The sequence below is a fragment of the Papaver somniferum genome, chromosome 2 (assembly GCF_003573695.1).
Source record: "Papaver somniferum cultivar HN1 chromosome 2, ASM357369v1, whole genome shotgun sequence".
NCBI classification, from domain to species: Eukaryota; Viridiplantae; Streptophyta; class Magnoliopsida; order Ranunculales; family Papaveraceae; genus Papaver; species Papaver somniferum.
In genome coordinates this window covers 96,811,358-96,822,567 of record NC_039359.1, presented here as the reverse complement: position 1 = coordinate 96,822,567, position 11,210 = coordinate 96,811,358, and positions in this window count along the sequence as shown.

Below are 11,210 nucleotides of genomic sequence, written 5' to 3'. Positions count from 1 at the left end.
CTGTTCCGTGGATATTTTCTTGTGTGCTTTAATCTTGTATTGAAGTTCACACAAAAAAATACCATATATAGTTTTTGTTACAATTGATGATGTAGCTGGGGCCTTGCCCGCTCCTTTTCAGGCCCAAAAAAGTCTTTAATATTTTTGGGGTGGGCTTAATCCCACCTTAGCCTTCCCTTGTTTTGTCACAAATTTGTTCACATTTTTTTCATTATTATTATTTTTTATTTGGAGTAAACTCTAATGTTTACGTGTTCACATTTACATTTGCTATATAGAATTTGGTACTCCTTCCGTCCATCTTATATTGGTAGAGAATTAGTTTTTGGTTGTCCATCTATATGGGTATAGTTCTGGTTCCTAGATGACTTTTTCTAAAGATGCCCCTATTTATGATAGTAATATTATACTAATGTTTCTAGTTTTCATAAAAGCAATGGGTAAAACAGGAAAGAGAAGATATTTATAAAATCAATATAATTTTCTTAGTCTAAGAGAATTGGTTTCTCTGCCTATATAACTTGGGCAAAAGGAGTATTATATCTAATTACATGTCTAGTTTTTAATATGTGTTTTTAATCTGTTGTACTTTAATAATCAACGTCATATTTTTACAACAAAAATTGAATAACAACATTTTATCCATTGGAACTAGAAATTACACTGCTAATATTAAAGTAACTTAAAATTCCAACGATGACGCGGAAGCTGATAACCGTATTTTCTTAGTGTTATTCCATTGTATCTATACAAGCTTAACATATGTAAACATGCAAAATATTTTGTATTTTTTTTGATATATTCAAAAGACTAACTTAGGGAGTTAGTAACCCTTACATCAAAATGAGTAGAGCTGTCTAATGATAGGTTATGAGCAGCTTCCTTATCATTAGAGATATCTATTTCCAAGGCTTGCACAATACAAGCTGGAGGGACATTCCTTCAATCTAAAATTGTTTTATAAAGTTTAGCTTCCTTTGCTAGTAAGTAAGCCACATTGTTTGCTGTTCTAGGAACAAATATAAAGCCCAAAAAAATGACAATTGCCAGTAAGTTGCTTTACTTCATCCATTATGAATTGATTCTGCCATGATATCTCTGAAGGAATACCGTTTAAGTAGTCAAAAAGCTTTTTGCAGTCCCCTTCCATGCTGAAATTAGTGAATTTTTCTTCAACTTCCCATTTAGCTGCCTGGAGCAGACCTAGTGCTTCTGCCTCTTCTGGAGATGTTGCTGCAATTGGTCTTGCTCTCCCTTGTTCAAATTGTCCTGCATCATTACAAAGAATTATAGAGAAACCTGCATATACAGTTTCAGATATCCATGCTGCATCCAAATTGAGTTTTTTCTGCAGAGTTCCAGATGCTTTCCAAATGTCATTCTTAGTGGTAGTAGTATTACTTGATATAACTGAAGTTATGAACTTTTCTTTATGCCAAAAGTTCAAATGTCTCTGGATTTCTAAAGCTAATTGTACATGTGTTTGTTGTTGGTTTTCAAATGTTTTGTTACATCTTTCCTTCCAGATAAACCAAGTTTTGGTCAGAATAATTTCTATAGGAATAGTAATACTAGCTTTTCCTAACCGGTCTTTACAGATATCCAAAAAAGTAGTTGTAGAGCTAAAGTTGAGATCTACAGGGTAGGGACCTAAATCCCAGACAGATTTGGCATATGGACAATGGAAAAGAACATGTTCTAAGAATTCATGAGCATTAATTACAGCCAAAAGTGCAGTTAGGTGAGACATCCTGCATAAATCTAGCTAATTTGAGGTTAGTAGACACTGCATTTTGAAGACATTTCCAAGCAAAAGTTTTGATTCTTTGTGACACTCTTAAGGCACATAGGCTTTTCCCTAATGCATCTGTTAAACCTAAATCATAGTTATTAATAGTTCTTTCATTTAATTTCATTGGATCAATAATGTCCTTCACAAGTGTTAAATGAGAATTTCTAGTGTTCTTATATTGGCTGAGTTTCCCTGTTAATTTGGGAATCCAGTTGTCCTCCCAGATATTTATACTAAGACCATCACCTACTTCTCAAATACTATTTTGTTCAATCAATTTGATACCTTTGCTGATACATTTCCAGATCCAAGAACTAGTAGTGGTTTTTTTAACTCTAAATGTTGAATTCTTTCTAAAGTATTTTGGTTTTAGTTGAGATACCCAAAGTGTTGTAGGTTCAGTAAGCAGTCTCCAATCTAGTTTTGTTATAAGTGCTAGGTTAAATTTATGCGCATTTATGAAGCCTAAACCACCCTTACTGATGGGTTTACAAAGACAAGAGTAAGAAACATGGTAGTATCCTTTGTGATTATCCTCTTTTCCCCATCAAAAGTCTCTCTGAAGTGCATCTATTTTGTTAGTAATCTTCTTAGGGATAATGAAGCAACCCATTTGGTAACTTTTCATACTAGCTAAAGTTTCCTTGTTAAGGATCATTTTACTAGCCTAAGCTAACAGTTTGCCTTTCCAACCTAGAACTTTGTTTTCCATTTTCTCAATTATTCCTTCAAAGATTTTTATCTTTACTTTATCTATGAATAGAGGGGCACCTAAATAAGAATCCTTTAGGTCAATTTTTTTTTTATTTTTAATAACTTAGAAAGCAATCTCTGATGTTTAGGTTGGACTTTTTTACTGAAGAAAACTCCAGATTTTTCAAAGTTAATTAGTTGCCCAGAAGCTTTACTAAATGTCTCTATAATCTGAAGGATTGAATGACACTCCTTAAGATCTTCTCTAATAAATAAGAGGCAATCATCAACAAAAAAGAGATGGGAGATTGGACTATTCTTAGGTGTCATTTTTATACCATGAATAATGTTCTCTTGTTCCTTAGTTAAGAGCAGTCTAGAAGAAATCTCCATACAAATGATGAATAAGTAAGGAGATAAAGGATCTCCTTGTCTAAGCCCTCTAGTAGGTTTGAAAAAGGTTCCTGGATTTTCATTGAGTAGAACCGCTATAGATGTGGTTGAGATACATTGATAAATGAGGTTACAAAAAGAGCTGTCAAAACCAAAGGCTTTAGGAGCTTCCATCAAGAAATCCCATTTGACTCTATCAAATGATTTGGACATATCAATTTTGATCCCCATTCCAGCATGTTTAACTTTTTCCTTTTTGAAATAATGAATGATTTCTTGAGCTATAACTATATTATCAGAGATTTGTCTATTAAACAAGAAGGCAGACTGGAAAGTAGATATTAAGGAGTCTAGGTGTATTTTAATTCTACTGGCTAGAATTTTTGCTATTATTTTGTATATGGTATTACAAAGACCAATTGGCCTAAACTGACTTGGGTCTTTTGGGTGTCTAGATTTATGGATCAGAAATAGAAAGGTTTTGTTAAAGTCAGAATGCAATTCTCTTGTTTTAAAATATTTTTGGATAGAAGACACCACTTACTCACCTACTGTCTCCCAGTTTTGTTTAAAAAAACTAGCATGGAATCCATCAGGGCCATGGGATTTGTTTGGTTTTAAAAACTTAAGAACTTTCAAAATTTCATCAGGGGAAGGAACAACATTTAAGCAAATGTTATGTTCTTGAGAGATAGTAGGTTGAATATACTGAAAAAGAGAGGGATCCAGAGGATCAGAGTCAGGATTTTCTAAAAATAAGTTTGAAAAGAAGTCTGAGAGAATATTTTTCATCTCAGTTTTGTTAGATGTTATTTCCCCATTTTGATTAGTTAGGCATTATATAATATTCCATTTCCTACGTTTTAGAGTTTTAGTATGGAAATATTTTGTATTTTTTTCTCCTAAGTTTACCAAGTTATCTCTAGATTGTTGCTTAGCTAAGGCTTCCTGAGTGTCATAGAGCTTCTCTAGTTGTAACAGTTTTTCTTGAATTTTTTCCTCTTTTCTATAAATGTGACTAGAGGCGTTTAAGTTCTCAATCTGGGATAAGAGTTTCTTAATTTCTTTTGTTGGTTTGCCAAAAATATTTATTTTCCAGAATTCTAGGTTTTTGCTTAAGGATATTAGGTTATTTACTAGTGAGTTGGAGGGATTATCTTTAATAAAAAGATTCCAAGAATCTTTAATAGTTCGAATACAAGAAGATTCTTTTTGCCATGTGTCATAAAATTTGAATGTAAATTTAAATTTAACAAAACTAGCATCAAGACAAAGAGCAATGGGACTATGATCAGAGCCCACTGCCACCAGATGATTTAATTCAGCTTTTGGGAATTGAAGATTCCAATCAGCATTAGCTACTGCTCTATCCAATCTTTCTTGAATGTTGGCTGAGTCTATTCTATGATTGTTCCAGGTAAATTCATAACCAGAGAATCTTGTATCTATCAGACCTGCATTGTTTAGTATGTTTTGATAATAGTCACAGTCAGATTTTTTAAAAGGCAGTCCTCCTAATTTTTCACTTTGACTAAGGATCATATTCATATCCCCTAACAAGATCCAAGGTAAATAGTTACTATCAACGTGTTCTGATATTTGAGTGATATAGTCCCAAACTATCTTCTTATTAGAAGGGTATGGACTGCCATAGAAGCAAGTAAGTAACCATTTCTTAGACAAAGGATTAGTATGTACCAAAATATTAATCATATTAATATTCCATTGAATAATTTCAAAATGTATTCCATCTACCCATGCTAAAGCCAGTCCCCCTGCTAAGCCTATTGGATCTACAATGTGAGTATTGGGATAATCAGACAACAAAGATTTGACTAACTTTCTTGGTGATTTCGTTTCAGATAAAAAGAGAATCTCTGGTTTTTCTAAACTGATAATTAGTGAAGATGATTTTGTGTAAATGGGTTTCCACGGCCCTGCGCTTCCAAGCAATAATTTTCATTATTTTACCAAGGGAAGATTATCACTAGTCTAATAAATATTCTCTAGGTTAAAATAAGGTAGAGTCTAATTAAATTTCTAGTAAAGAAAGAACAATAATTAACTAAATCTAAATTAACATCTAAAATAGAGACTTATCAAAATAACAAAGCATAAAGAGTAGAGAAAACAGAGGAAGAGGAATACTTGGGTTCCATCCTGTTGCTCAGATGGAGAATTTAGTGTTAGAGCATTGCTCGGTTGAACCCACCAAGCGTTGGTATGTCAAGTTTGGTTGTCATATTTTAGTGAATCAAAACTCATGTTAATAGTCGCTTGATTATGTACTAGATTCAACTTTGTGTAGGTTAACTTGAAAGTATTAGGATATGAGACATTACAAGTAGTTGTAATGGTTCAGTCGGGGATGGGCTTTTTAATATTGCTGCCGTATGGACGTGCCATTTCATATTGACGAAATAAGGAACTCTATACCGTTAGGGGTTAAAAAAAACTTCGTAATGACCCGTAAGTCCTTTTGGTGTACAGGACAACAATGGGAATATCAACCATTAGTCATAGACTCATGGCGGGAATATCAGTGATAAGTCATACGGGGGACACGATCGGATCATCGGAAATCAATTGCTCCTCCCGCATGACTTATCGCTCATACTACCGTGTTTATATATCGCTCATATCGGTTATTATCGATCGTATGACGAATGATAAGTTTGCATAGAGTTCATATAGAGATCGTTGGGGTTCTGAAGGACATGCTTGTGTCTATTGTTCCGAGGGGGTCATCCGAATCACCGTCATAAACTATCCCGTCCTAATTATCATTCTCACAAAACTTTTTCTCCATCCTCGCTATCCTATTCCTCAAAATCCTCAGTTTCTTCATACAACCAACGTCCGTAAGTGTCAACAAGGGAAAGCCTTGTTACAAAGCTTGATAGAACCCCCTCCTACATCAAGATGCGAAAGAATTCATGTACCCCTAACCTCTATTGTCATTGATCAAAAAGTACGTCTGGAAGTAGAAGAAGAACAACACTAGTTATCTTGTAAACAGCTGGAGCAAGCATCAAGATATTTGAATTCCTTGCGTTATCCACTCCTGTTCTTAATTGAGAGGTATAACCTATGTAAATCTGGTAAAGGAGCTTGACATAATCTATATATGTTATTGTGTACGGGTCCTCAAAATGCAAGAGTGGATTTACGGAAGGGGTTAGTGGTACAGAAGATTTCGAACAACAAAGTACATGCCTCACCAATCACCATCCGTGAAACAAAAGGCGTTCCATGATATGGGGATTCTCTTATAAGTATTGCGAAGTCTTGAAGATGTGAAGAAGCAAGGAGCTACAACGACAACAATCATCCTTCTACTTGAGATTAGTGATATTTGACTTGAACTGTTTCATTCCCTAACGTATCTTTCAAGTCGTGCATACTGAAAACATAACTGCGAAGCATATTTGAACTCTAGATAGACATAGTATTAAGGAATACAATACGAGGTTTATTTCTTAACCATTAAACTTTGTAGATAAGACATCGCCATAATCGTTTGAATGTTATTGTGATTATGTATGAGTATGAGGTGGGGATTTCATCCTAGGGAACAATGTTTTCATGTGTTCTAAGGAAGTAAGTTCATAAACTTTTTTGTGAACCGAAAAGGAAATTGCCAGGTGTTATTTGTTTTGTTATTCATTTCATATCTTATGAACAACCAATATGTGTGATAGAGTATAATCGCTCACACCTTGTTGTGTTCTTGGTAGAAATATTCACAAAGCCCTGACTTATGTATTTGTATAACTTTTATTAGTAAAATCGATCTTAAGTAATCACCTGTGGTATGATCGGATTTTGTATGTCTGACCAATTAAAAGGAAAGGGGGAACCGATCCTTGTAAAGGGTGCATTACATCAAAGGGAACCGATCCTTGTATGGGGTGCAGCAAGGTTTATAACATAAAGGGGAACCGATCCTATGGAAATGTGCAACACGTATAAGTTAGATACCATATATATATATATATATATATGTGGGGAACCGATCCTAGTACCTAGTCAACCGAATTTTTGGAAAGCTAGTGTGACTGTGCACAATACTCACATGGAGGTAGAACCAAAACTTGTTTTGGTAGAACCGTAAACCCATGATTGTGATTGAATGTTGGTTTGATCAATCACATAGTTCTTGAAAGTCAGATGAACCAATTCTAAACTTGTTTGGAATTGTGGCAAATCGGTTTCAAGGTTGTAAGTGTGAAAGAGAACTTACAAAGTTAAGATGTCGACAAACTTTGAACACGTGTTGTGAATGTTTATTTTTTTAATTGTTCAAAGGTATTCCTTACCGGCTAAGGGAAGAGAATCCCAGGATCGAAAAATAAGTAAGTTAATAATCATTTAATTAAGGTTATTAATTTCATTTTGTAGGGAAATTACAGAATTAGTAATTTGCAGTTACTAATTAGATTTTCCGAAAGATTTCGATTGTTATTTTTGGACAAAGCATTTCCAAGAATTATGGAATCCGAATGAATATCTTGAGAATATTTTCGGTTTTGTAAATTCCTTGGTGTCCAAACTTCCTTGTTTATAAATACTTGAAGTTTGCCTTTCTAGCAAACCAATCCTTCATAACAACAGATTTACTCTTTTGTTGTTGTTACTGGTGTAGCCGCCTATTCAGAGAGGAGAGTAACCTAATTAGGCGAAATCTCTTACGGCCGCTCAGTTTAAAGTCTTATTTGGGATTGGGAATCTCTAGCACGACCCGCTGGTGGGAAACTAGATAATTGCGGTTTATCTTTTGTTTTCGATTGATTTGATTGACTAACGGTGGTTGAAATCTGATTGCACCTAGTTTTTTTATTCTTGAGAATCTTCTCTTCTGATATAAGATTCACTCAAACTAGTTCAGAGTTTCGACAAGGATCTTTAGACTGTTGTTAGTCCTAAAGACGATCTTGTGATAATCCATTGTTAACAGACTCCGTTCTGTGCGTGATTGATCACAAGAGATCAAGTGATTGTGTGTAGGTTTTTGTTGAAGATTTAAGAAGATTTGAAGACAAAGAAGATATTGAAGATCTGACTTGGGTTTTATAATCTTTGGTGTGCACAATACTTGTTTCGGTAAAAGAGGATCCAATTAATAAATGGTTTATCCTTGAGGTAGATTGGATTGATTAATTGAGTAGATCGGCATCAACACGGTTCTTCGGATTAAAGGTGTTGTTGGCTTAATCCTAATCGATTACCTTTGGGTGATTGATTATAAGATAGATCTAAGGACCTGACGGAGGAGTTTATGTTGAGACAAACGGAAGAGCCTTTGTCCGACTCATATCACTTGGTTGAATAGAGTTGATACCAAACAGATTTGTTGTTCCTTTACTATTTGGAATACGAACCAAAGGAATTGTTCCAAGTACGTAACTTATTTATAAGTTAGAGGCGTGGGGATACAGAAGGAACTAGGTGAACTATAGGTTTAGTTACTTGGTATCAACTGTACTAAGTTAGTGTAATTTTGTGTAGCGGCATAATCCTGAGAGTATTCAATTATGGACTAGGTCCCAGGGTTTTTCTGCATTTGTGGTTTCCTCGTTAACAAAATCTTGCTGTGTCATTTACTTTTATATTCCGCATTATTATTTTGTTTTATAATTAAAGTAAATTACACAAACTTTAATTCCTATTTACTTGATAATCAATCCTATTGTGTTTGGTTAAGTCCGAAACTTTGTATCAAGTAAACATACTTCGTTGTTGTATTGTCTCGATCTCGTATCCATAGACGATCACACGAAGTGTGAACCGATTAGTTGCATTGTCTCGACTCAGTCCATAGACAATCACTTTCGGAGAAAGGACTTATAGGTAGGAAAATTTTTAGCTTGAAGTATATTTTGGTACCGTCGCCTTTCCATTTAGCGAGAAGGGGACTGGTATATATAGATCCTTTGCTTGAGTCCGATATTTGATATTTTATCCATATTGGTCAATTTTTAACAAATTGCCCTTATCCATTGAGAGGATACAAAGCCCCTCCGAAGAGGATGAAGATGGGAAATATGGGATTGAGATTTAAAAAGGTTATTTTGGTTAAGTTTGTGGAGATGCAATGGATGCAGAAATGCAAATGTTGCTAGAATATTTACTGGTGCAATTAACAAAAGAAGGACAAGCAGAAGAAACAGTCTCAGAAGATAATATGAATCGGTTGGAACCAAGCCCTGAACCAAGCAAGAAAACAAATAAAGATGGGAGAAAAGCAAGGAATGTAGAGAGCAAACACAAGAAGGGGAAGGGCAAAGGAAAGGGAACCAAGTATAAAAAGATATATCTCAGAGTAAAATGGGCATTACTCAAACCCGTGAACCAATTTAAAAGAAAATAAAATAAAAGTTAACCTTAAAAAGAACCTCGACCAATCCAAGAGCAACATCACTATTATGGGAGAAGTTAACAAGTTTATTATAGAGTCATTTACGAGGAAAGATGAGTCGAAAAGAAAACAAGAAGTTAGGATAGCCTTATATCACGTCAAATCATGCCAGCCGAGATAAGGGAAAGATCAATAACAATACGCAGATCCTAGTTAGATTAAAACGCTAGGCAAAATATTTATATTTTGATTGACTAAAATTGGGTTTTGATAACCGTTTAAGGGGACAATCAAGGGATGCTACTTAATCAGGCCAGGTGCAATGTCTATGTCTAATAGCACTATAGACTCAAAAGAGATAATGTATCAAATGCCACTAATCGCAAAGAAGCTGAAAAAGGGACACGAGGGGACGAAACGTAAGAATGTTACTAATCACAATAAAACTAAAGCGTGCACAAGATGAATTCGAAATTAATGCTATTAACCGGAAGGTAAAGGGAAATGAGTATAAAAGAAAATGCAAAGAGAGTATCAGATATCGTAAGAAACCTAGGCAGAAGAGAATGGAAAATCAATCAAACATGGTTTGCAATCATTTTAATATTCCTATTGATGCTCGAATTTCTTCATCCAGAGTTATTCGATGTCGAAATGTCCAGGTACACCGGATTCAGAATTGTAGATGTGCTATATGCCAAGAGGAGGCATTTCTCTATCCTACTCAGGCACAAAGGTTGGCACTTTGCAATAAGAGTGACGAAGAAAAAGCAAGACTAGGGAAAGAGAGGATTAAGGAGATACAAGAGAGATTAGTCGCCGCATGACCCGTAAGAGCTTCAGAGTTTTAAGACGAGCACCCCTTGGAATGGATAGAGCTTATGTTTTGACAAGGCCATCGTGTATCAACAGACACGAGAAAGGGTACTCATAGAGATTGAAGAAGACTGAAATTAAGAAAGATCATGTTTTAGAGAATCCATCGGTGATCTATACTCCATTTTATCTAATAAGTAATAGGACTTGGTTTAAGATATTTTCAGTTGTTTCAGTCTATCTTATGAATGTAATTTATTAAGATATATGCTAAGAAGCGAGTTTGGAAATTTGTATTTTAATTGTTAAGGTTTAAAGACGTATTAGTTAATAACTTTTGTTGATTATTAATAACCAAAATAACTGTAACAGAACCTTAAGGAGAGGTAAATGAACATCTAATGAAAATTAACAAGAAACATATGAAGGAGAAGTAGAGAAAAGGATAGAGAAGATAATCCTTAAAACGTGTAAGGAAAACTGCGGATCGACCATAAAGGATAAAGAGAGATTTTCGAGAACAAAATTAAGAAGACAAGAAACAAGATACCCAAAGAAAGGTTGAGTATGGCAAATATTTAACATAACTCGAAGAAGGCCAAAAACAAAGTCCTAATGAAGATCTAGAATCAGAAAATTAGTAAAGGAAAAAAAAAAAGACTGAGAAGAAATGAAATTAAACGCTGAGAGCATAATACTAAGACAATAATCATGGAATGAGAACAAACAAAGAAGATCAAAGATACTAGTGAATTTATGAATGGATACAATTTTAATGGATGCAGAAAATAAAAAATCAATCCCAAAATTTATCATACATAAGTGGATTAATCAAGAATCATAACAAGCTCAGATCAATCTTTCCTTCTCCTAATTCCCCATCTGGCTAGGGACTAAACCCAGATGGGAGGAATTACTCAGGAATCATAGGAGATAGTTGAAAGAATTGATTGGAAAAAATTTCAGAAAGAGCCGTTGAGGAGGAGAGAGGGCAGAGCGTTTTTTTTGAAGAAAAAAAATTGTATACTCGCATTAAAAGAATAAAATTTGAAAAGGTTTTGTAAACCGATCATTGACATTGCAAACAATAAACAACTATAAAAAAACATGAGAGATAATATGTTTTGTATTGGAGAAAACAAAAACTCACTGATTTTT